The 9,058-nt window shown below is 37.9% G+C and overlaps 1 pseudogene; it reads right to left on the bottom strand.

The window, feature by feature from the left end:
- Positions 1 to 486: 486 nt before the first annotated feature.
- LOC143601149 (RING-H2 finger protein ATL13 pseudogene) lies at positions 487 to 2,238 on the bottom strand (annotated as a pseudogene).
- Positions 2,239 to 9,058: the final 6,820 nt, after the last annotated feature.

Genomic DNA, 9,058 nt, shown 5'->3' with positions numbered 1-9,058 from the left:
TGTTCAACAGCCATAGAAACCGATGCTCAAACGAAAAAAGTCGGTTGATTTGATTACTTTTATATCTAAATGATCCAGTTCACCAGTTCAGTTTTCAGGTTAGGAGAGCCCGGTTCGATTTGAAACTTGACTTTGGTTATGTAAATATATAATAATAGTGAATCATTTGATCATTTTAGAAAAGTTTAAGACAAGCTAATGATTTGAAAAGATAAAAGATAGCGCCTACTAAAACCGTTAAACCATCAAATATGTAAAACCGGCCGGTCCAACAAACTCACCCAACCTGATCTGTTTGGTTTGTCTTCTTCCGAACATGTAGTTAGCGGTTCAGTCCAAACTTTTCACTTTCCATAAAATCGTCAACATCCTCACCCATACCTTGTTAATTGGTGTGTAATGCACAAAACACTTAAATAAGAAGGAAACATCCTTCTACTCTAGAAGATATCAAAAGAAACCAATTAATCTATGAACTTGCATGCATACATAGAAACTAGTATTTAAATTGTTTTAATATTGATTTCTTTTTGTTTCATTTCTCTAAGCATGATCTAATCTTCCCTAACATTGGGGGCAAAAAAAAACACTTAAAATATTGGTAAATATGGTACACTTAAAAGTGTAAAAAATTTAAACGTTTGTTGAGGAAGATGCAGGAACCGCCTTGATTTGTTGCCTACCCATAAGCCAAAGTAGAGTCCTCCTTGCAAAAGATGGTGGATTTGATGCTTCAAGTGGAAATGAATCCGACCACGGACAAATATGAATTTGTTGATCATCCTGCCACCTCCCAATACCCAATTCAGAATTAGCCCTTCGATTCGCCTTCGATTCATTCCAGTGTGACGGAAAACGGAAAGAGAAAGACCCTCTTGTCGACGGCCCAACGGTGGTAGCCATTGTCGAAGTAGGCTTCTCTTTCTGCCCCCTAAGCCAAATCTTGGACACCGAAAAACCCTCTCTCTTGCTTTTCCCAATTGCACTATCACCGTCAGCGCTGCCAAAAACTTCAATTCCTTTAAAATCCCTCCTAGAATCGCCGCCACATTCCGACATTGCCTGGCGGTGACTTGAGGTGATTGGAAGAGATGATTTCTTGCTAGCTTGTTTCTTTACTTGGGCCCTAATTGGTAGTTGTAAAGATGAACTCTCATTCATCACATATTCAAAAGACCCCATTGAAAAACACCTCCTACCATCAATTGCTTGCTTCTCACCACTACCCTCACCACCACCACCTTCCACACTCTTGAACTTCCCAAGCTTAATAGTAACAACTTTCTCCTTATCCTCATCTTCTTTCACCATCTCACCTTTATCAAACTCAAACTCCACATTACTCAAATGTGAACTCACTCTTTCAATAGAAGAACCATTTGGTTGATCAGAATTCACACTCTCTCTAGAAATCTCACCACTTCCTGATTCAAGCACAAGCACAATTGGTGAAAAGCAAGTGTTTGGAGTGAAATCAGAAAGCAAATTACTTCTACAAAGAGGACAACTGGAGTGAGACAATAACCATGTATCAATACAATCCATATGAAATGCATGGCTACATTTTGGCAATAACCTAAGTTTATCTTCACCTTCAAACTCACACAAACACACAGCACAATCAAAGGGATCTTTCACACCAATAATTGACTTGTAACTGAACACCGGCAGTGTGTCAATGAAAGACTGGTCAACACCTGAGTCATGGAGATGAAACAGTTGTTGTAACTGGCCTTGAAGTACACTCACAGTATCAAACTCATCTGGATCTCTATTGATTGGCCTCATAAGGTATCTAACAAGAAGATGAAGCAACCCGGAAATGAAGAAGATGATGGCAAGAATTATGATGATGAGTAGAACACCTGGACTCACCTTGTCATTTAGATTGAACCCATGTGATTTGTGAGGTGGTGGTGGTGGGAGAATTGGTGGAGTGTAAAAGTAATGTCTTTCATAGTTTGAAACAAAGATTTTGTGATCCATGTATATTTTTTCTGGGAAGGAAGAGAAATATGAATATTTTAAATCTTGGATGTTTGTTTTGTGGAAATTAAGTTAAGAGAACATCATCTCTTAATCACATATAAACTAAAGAGCCCACAAAGGATTTTGATTTAATGGTTTCTGAGTTGTAAGTGTGTGTCAAAATAGAGCTCTACGTGTTTTGTGTGTGTGTGTGAGAGAGAGAGAGAGATGAAAATGGGAGTCTGTTAGGATTAAATCTGGAATCCAGTAAGCTAGATTTCAAAATTGGAGATCGAGGAAGGTAAGTGCATTTATTGATGTGGAAAGCATTAAACTAAGGTTAAGGGTAATGGGGCTTGGTTGAGTCTGAGGTGAGCCAAGCAAAATCTGACACGTATGCGATGACATGACCATGGATCAAGCCCCTCAACCAAGCCCCAGAATATATAGTGATCCAGGTGATCAGGGGCTTGATCCAGTTTTTTATTTATTTAATTATTTTAAAGAATACATTAAATAATAATATAAAACATTACATTAATAATAATATAAAACATTACGTTGATACTAGTCTAATACAAGATTATCTGGTCTTCTATCCCACAAATGCTCGACCAACTCATGTCGAACGTTGCCGTGTAACTCACGACTCTTGATGATATTTATGTTGGCGAGTCGTTGTTCATAAATATATAAATAGAAGTTTTGATAGAGAGAATGTATGGTTTGAGTTTTTATAGAAAGTGTGAATTTGTATTTATATGTAAAAAAACAAATAAATAAATAAATATTTATGACTGGCCAACGGTAAAGTTGACCAGTCAACTCTCCTCCAACGGCTACTTTGCCCCGCGGCCACAGCCACGCCGCCCAACCGCGCCCGCCTTCATCTGAGGGGTGTAGCGGTGTTCGCGAGCCACGTAGGCCGCCGCGCCCACCACTCACCCCCCACTACCCTCGATCTAAGGGCTTTTCTTTTAATGAACACATGTTTTATTTCTTTTTTTTATCCCCGTAACAGCAACTCACATATGTTTTGTATTTTAATGGTTTATATTTTAATGAAGAGTATACAAAACATATGTGGTGTTTACATTTGATAATCCTTAGTTCGTCCATACGTTGACAATTTGGAAGCATTATTATAATGTTAAGCACAAAGTTATAGTTAGTGTTGTAAATTCATAAATTTATTTCAGATAATTAAATCTATTGAAGACAGAAAAATCTTAATAAGCTTCATTACAAGTTAGGAGTTACAAAGTATATGCTCGTTCAAGACTAGCCAAATAAGCAGGGCCTAGACCACGAAAAACTATTCATATACCAAAATGCATGCAAAGTCAGTTGATGCTTGGTTCTCGTCAATCGATTTATACATGTCAACTAATGCACTCCTCCGTAAAATATTGTGCCGTGTCAACAAATCGATTTGATGGTTAATTGCTCCTCATATATAAAAACGTTGTTATTAGTTTATTATCGGTTAGACACTTAACACATGGACACTTACTAGTTCTTAATTTTCAAATATCCAATTGAGATTTTGAATAACATATATAAAAACGTTGTTATTAGTTTATTATCGGTTAGACACTTAACACATGGACACTTACTAGTTCTTAATTTTCAAATATCCAATTGAGATTTTGAATAACTTATTAGAATTCTTTAAATTAAAAGTGATTTCAAGATTAATAAAAGACATATTATTTGAACGTCTTTCTTAGAATTCACATCTTAATAATTATATAAAAAAACAATGACAGGAACTGAGGTTGTTTCAAAAGCTCGTAGGTCGCTCGATAAAAACTCGATTAATAAAACTAGATAAAAGACATGATTTGAAACGACCTAAGCCGAGCTAGCTCATTTTTGTAACTAATCCGAGCTCGACCCAAGTTCGGCTTGGGTCATGGCTCGTCACGTTGCCTCGATCTTAGGCTCATTTAATTTTAAGATCGAGCTTATCAAGCCTAGCCGAGTTGCCTCATTTTATTTGAAGCTTAAACTCAAACCTATATCCTGGCTCGACTAATGAACAGTCCTAAGGAAAAAAATCAACTCAGCCACTCATTTGGGTTTATCATGTAATTACTCACACGAATATATTAATCGTAATAAAATCTTGTTTTGTTAAATAAAACCAACTTGATCAAAAATGGTTAAATTAACGAATTTTAAAAAAACATTTACACTTCACAATTTTAATATAAAACAATGGCACGAAGTTTAAATAATACGAGACAACAAGTTTTATAAGATGAAAATGGACATTATAAAAAGACGTTGCAGAGTTTCCGTTTTCATCAACTACAAAGCTTTTAAGTTGACTTCAAGATGGAAGCATTGCACATCTGTATGCGCATTTAATACAACATTGACTATTGTAATTATCACACACACTATTTTCTGTACATAAGTTTAAAAATAATTATTTCTTAATAAATTTAATGTCTGAAACGGACTTATAGTTCACTATGACTGTGTTTGTTTTTCCTTCAAACATCTGCAAGTAGCATATGTTTGCGGACGTGTAGACATAAGCCTCTGAAGATAGTTTGTTTTAAAAAAAAATAAAAGTTCTGAAAACTGCTTTTATGGTCTTAAGGTAGCGTTTGTTATGTAAAAATGACAGGCATAATGGAATGATTCATTACGTGGGAATGAAATAAAAGGTGTCTGGTTGCACAATGGAATGGAATCATCCATTACACATGAAATCTCATTCCATCAAAATCATTCATTTCCACCCCCCTTCTTTTTTTTCATTCAGTTCCATCTTCAACCTACTTTCTCAACAACAACATCATCTAACAACCACCACCACCACCACTACCATATCCACCACCATCATCTAACCACCACCGCCACCGTCACCACCACCACCTCCGTCGCCACCACCGTCGCCGCCACCACCATCACCTGACCGCCACCGTCGCCATCACCACCTCCACCACCACCTTACCACCAAAGCTACCACCGCCACCATCGTCGCCATAACCACGGCAACCATTGTCACCGTCGCCACCAGACCATAACCGCCACCACCGCTATCACTGCCTGGCCACCACCACTGTCATCACCACCCTACCACCGCCATCACTACTAATGCTACCATCGCTTGACCACCACCACCACCACCACAACCACCACCCCCGTGGCCTGATCGCCCCACCACCACCGTCGCCACCGCCGCCACCCGCCACCACCATTTTCATCTCTAGAGCTATCACAACCGTCACTATTTCATTTTTTTTTTTTTGTAAAAATATATAATTTTGGGATAGGAATATTTTTATTATTTCTATTTCATTCCTAAAAAAATTTTCGGATACCAAACAACATAAATTAATTATTCATTTCATTCTCATATGTTAACCAAACAAGACAAAGGAATGGTAATGATCCATTTTATTCCTTTATCCATTTCATTATTTCTCTCATTCCATTCCCCCTTCATTCCATTCCTTTCAACCAAACATACCCTAAATAATAAGCTAATATCCATTATCTTCACACTTCTTCACACTTCTTAACATCCTACCAACACCCAATGTTCAACACCACCACCACCACCCATCGTCCACCACCACCACCGTCCACCACCACCACCCACCGTCCGCCACCACCCACCATCTACCACCACCACCCATCGCCCGCTACCACCACCACCCACCGTCCGCCACCACCACCCACCATCTGTTGCCACCACCACCACCACCATCCATCACCGCCACCATCCACCACCCAACACAACCGTTCCTTACCACCACCACCCATTGTCCACCACCACCATCCACCACCACTGTCACACCCCGACCAAAGGCGGCGGAACATGACGGGGTGCAACGTGATTGGACAAATACACAAGACACTATTTAAAGTGACAATATTTATTTAACTCATTTTATTTCAACAAATCAATAAACAACACATCTCGTCCACACAAAACAAGTTGAATACAAGTAGCAATTATATTGTTCGTTTTACTAATATCCTAATAGTCTTGGTAACGTTTTCGTCAAGTCCTCGAGTCAACAAAAGTCAAACCTGTAACATTTCATAAAATAAAGTTTGTCAACACAAAGGTTGGTGAGCAATTCATAAGTTTGAGCATATAAGTATATAGTAATAAAATGCCACAAAACTTGTATAAGAAACAATAAATAAAAGCAACAACTTGGATGAATTGACAATCGCTAACAGAATTACGTTAGCGCCACCTAGCTATAAGGGGTTGCCAAGTTGTAACATCCTACTTTCGGTTATATTAATAAAATAAATTCCATCTATTTTATAGTGGGTCATTATCGGTTTAGATAAGTAGAATATGAATTGGGCTAGTGTTGGGTAAATGGATATGGGTTATGGACTTGAGTTGTGAAAGAAAGAAGGAAAGACCATGGGCTTAAGCCCATGATCCATAAATATATAAACCATAATCACCACTTATTTCTTCACTTTACACATATTTCATACACCACCAAAACACACACTTAAGCTTTCTCTCTAGTTCTCTCCCGAAATCAAGAAGGAAACCGAGCACCGACCCGAGGTAATGATAGTATGATGTTGTTTTAGCTTAAACCAGTTAGATATGGTCACGAAACGACTAGCCGACACCGTTAAACCATTTAAGTCACGAGATCCGGATGGAATCGGGCATAAACCGAACCTAAGATGAGCTTAGGGATCGCCCTAGCTTAGATCTGGATCAAACGAGACGAAAAACGGTGAAAACGGTGTAAAATGGGATAAACAACATTTTTTGGCCACCGCCCTGTTTTTCGGCACGGCGGCACCGGAAAGACGGCGCCGGATTGGCGACTGGGGTATTTAAGGATGTCAGGGAATGTTTCTGACATTCCCTGACAAAACCTAACCCCAGTTCGCTAACGGGAATTAGCGAATTAAAGGTGATTCGTTAAGGGTGATTCGTTAACTGATTCGTCTAAGGAAGCATAACGAACTAGCTCTAGTTCGTATCCGATTCGTTAAGGGAAAAGGGTACCGAATTACCCTTGATTCGTATAGCCAGTTCGTTAGAAGAAGATAACGAATCAGAAGGTCCAATTCGTTTCATGAACTGATTCGTTATAAGGTCCAGTTCGTTTAATAACCAGTTGGTTAAAGGCTTCAATTCGTTACAAGAACTAATTCGCTATGATATCCGATTCGTTAGGAAATAAGTAACGAACTAGAAGTTTGATAAATGTCAAAACAGTCCCTTGACTTAGAAAGAATGATTTAATTACAAATAAGCCCTTGAACTTTTGAGTTAGCGAATTAAATAATAATTTAAAATCCTAATGGAAAATGTGCTACGACAGTTAATGGAAATAAAATTTTTCCAAGCTGACATGGCAGCTCGACCCCAGCCAGGGGCTCTGCCCCTTGGACCCTGCTAGGGGTTGCCGCCCCTAGACCCCGCTGCCAGGGGCGCTGCCCCCCGGGCCCCCGTTCGTTGTGGGTTATATAAAGACAGAAATACGATATGAGTGGTAATAGTTAATTGATACATGTAAATATTATACAGTTAGCCGTGCACAGCTCAAGAAGGGAATAACTATAAACGGTGAACGTAACCGTATTCAGGTGAGTTTCTAGCCCCATTTCCTTGTTATGTTTTCGGGGCTGTGTGCATACCTGATGTGATAGTTAATACACTTACCTTAAAATGGTAAGTGTATGCCATATATGATTTATATGTTAATTATGTATATCTTGAATGTGATCAAAAGCTTGTCGGTACGTGAACGATCTTCGGATATTGCACATATTGACAAGGTAAGTATGTATATGATAGATGGATGTGTATGATAGATATATGTATGAATGTGTATGAAAGAGAAAAGAATGTTATGTATGTTACGAGTACGTAAAGACAGAATGTACGAAGATGAAGAAGTAAGGGATCAGACCCTAATAATATCTGAGATAGAGAAGAAAGGGATCAGACCCTAATAATATCTGAGATAGAGAAGTAAAGAGGGATCAGACCCTAATAATATCTGAGATAGACAAGAAAGGGATCAGACCCTAATAATATCTTAGATAGACAAAGGAAAGAGGGATCAGACCCTAATAATATCTGAGATAGAAAAGGAAGGGATCAGACCTTAATAATATCTGAGATAGAATGGATAGTAAATATATAGTATGAAAGTAATAAAGTATGTATGTATGTATGTATGTATGAAGTTATGTAATGAAAGTAAAATAGTAATGTAATTATTATGTGTCTTCGGATGCATAATGGAAGATAAGTGTACGTATTGTATGTTATGTGATTAACTAGAACTCACTCAGCGTAGCTGACTTTTAGTATGCACGCAGGTGAGTAGAATGAGGCAGTTGGCTTGAGCGGGGACACATGATGGTAAAATAAAGAAGCTGGCATCTGAAGATATATTTGTTATGTTTTGAGCTAAAGGACATGTTTAATTTATGTTTTAAAGACAAGGTTATGAATGTTTGTAATGACTATTGATGTTTTATGTTATTCCACTAAAATTTTAATTAACTCTAATATTTAGAACTGTATTTATGAGTAAATCCAACACCAAATGTAGGGCACCGGTAACGGGGCCTTACACAAGTAGTCTAAGATTTAATAGAATATCGTTAATTGCATTACGTTAACGACACCTTGCTACAAGGGGATGCCAAGTAGTCTAGGATTTATAGATTCAAACAACCGGAAGCGATAAACACATAGACATATAGCATATAACACCAAATCAAGCAAGTATTTAAGTAATGTATACAATCACGTTTGTGGGTTTAAGATTCAAGTAAATAAAGCATTTAGTTTAATAAGTATGAAATGTAACCCCAAAACGGAAGATGGAAAAAAGGGGTATGAAAGTACTCACCTCGATTGACGAATCGGGAAATAATAAATGATCGACAATTATAAAGCTTGTAAACGAAACGAACGAATCCGACTTGAAAGCTAATTGAAAACGAATGAATAAAATATATTAATGAACTTGAACTTTAGTTGAAATTACATTGAAACATTGGACGAGAAGGTTCGGTTGTTAATCGGGTTACCGGTTAGTTTATTAATGATTAGGGACTCGTA

This window comes from Bidens hawaiensis, unplaced genomic scaffold (assembly GCF_021521415.1).
Source record: "Bidens hawaiensis isolate Kalapana, Puna unplaced genomic scaffold, B.hawaiensis_p1.1 tig00055761_1, whole genome shotgun sequence".
Lineage (NCBI taxonomy): Eukaryota > Viridiplantae > Streptophyta > Magnoliopsida > Asterales > Asteraceae > Bidens > Bidens hawaiensis.
This window is presented reverse-complemented; position numbering and strand designations above follow the sequence as displayed.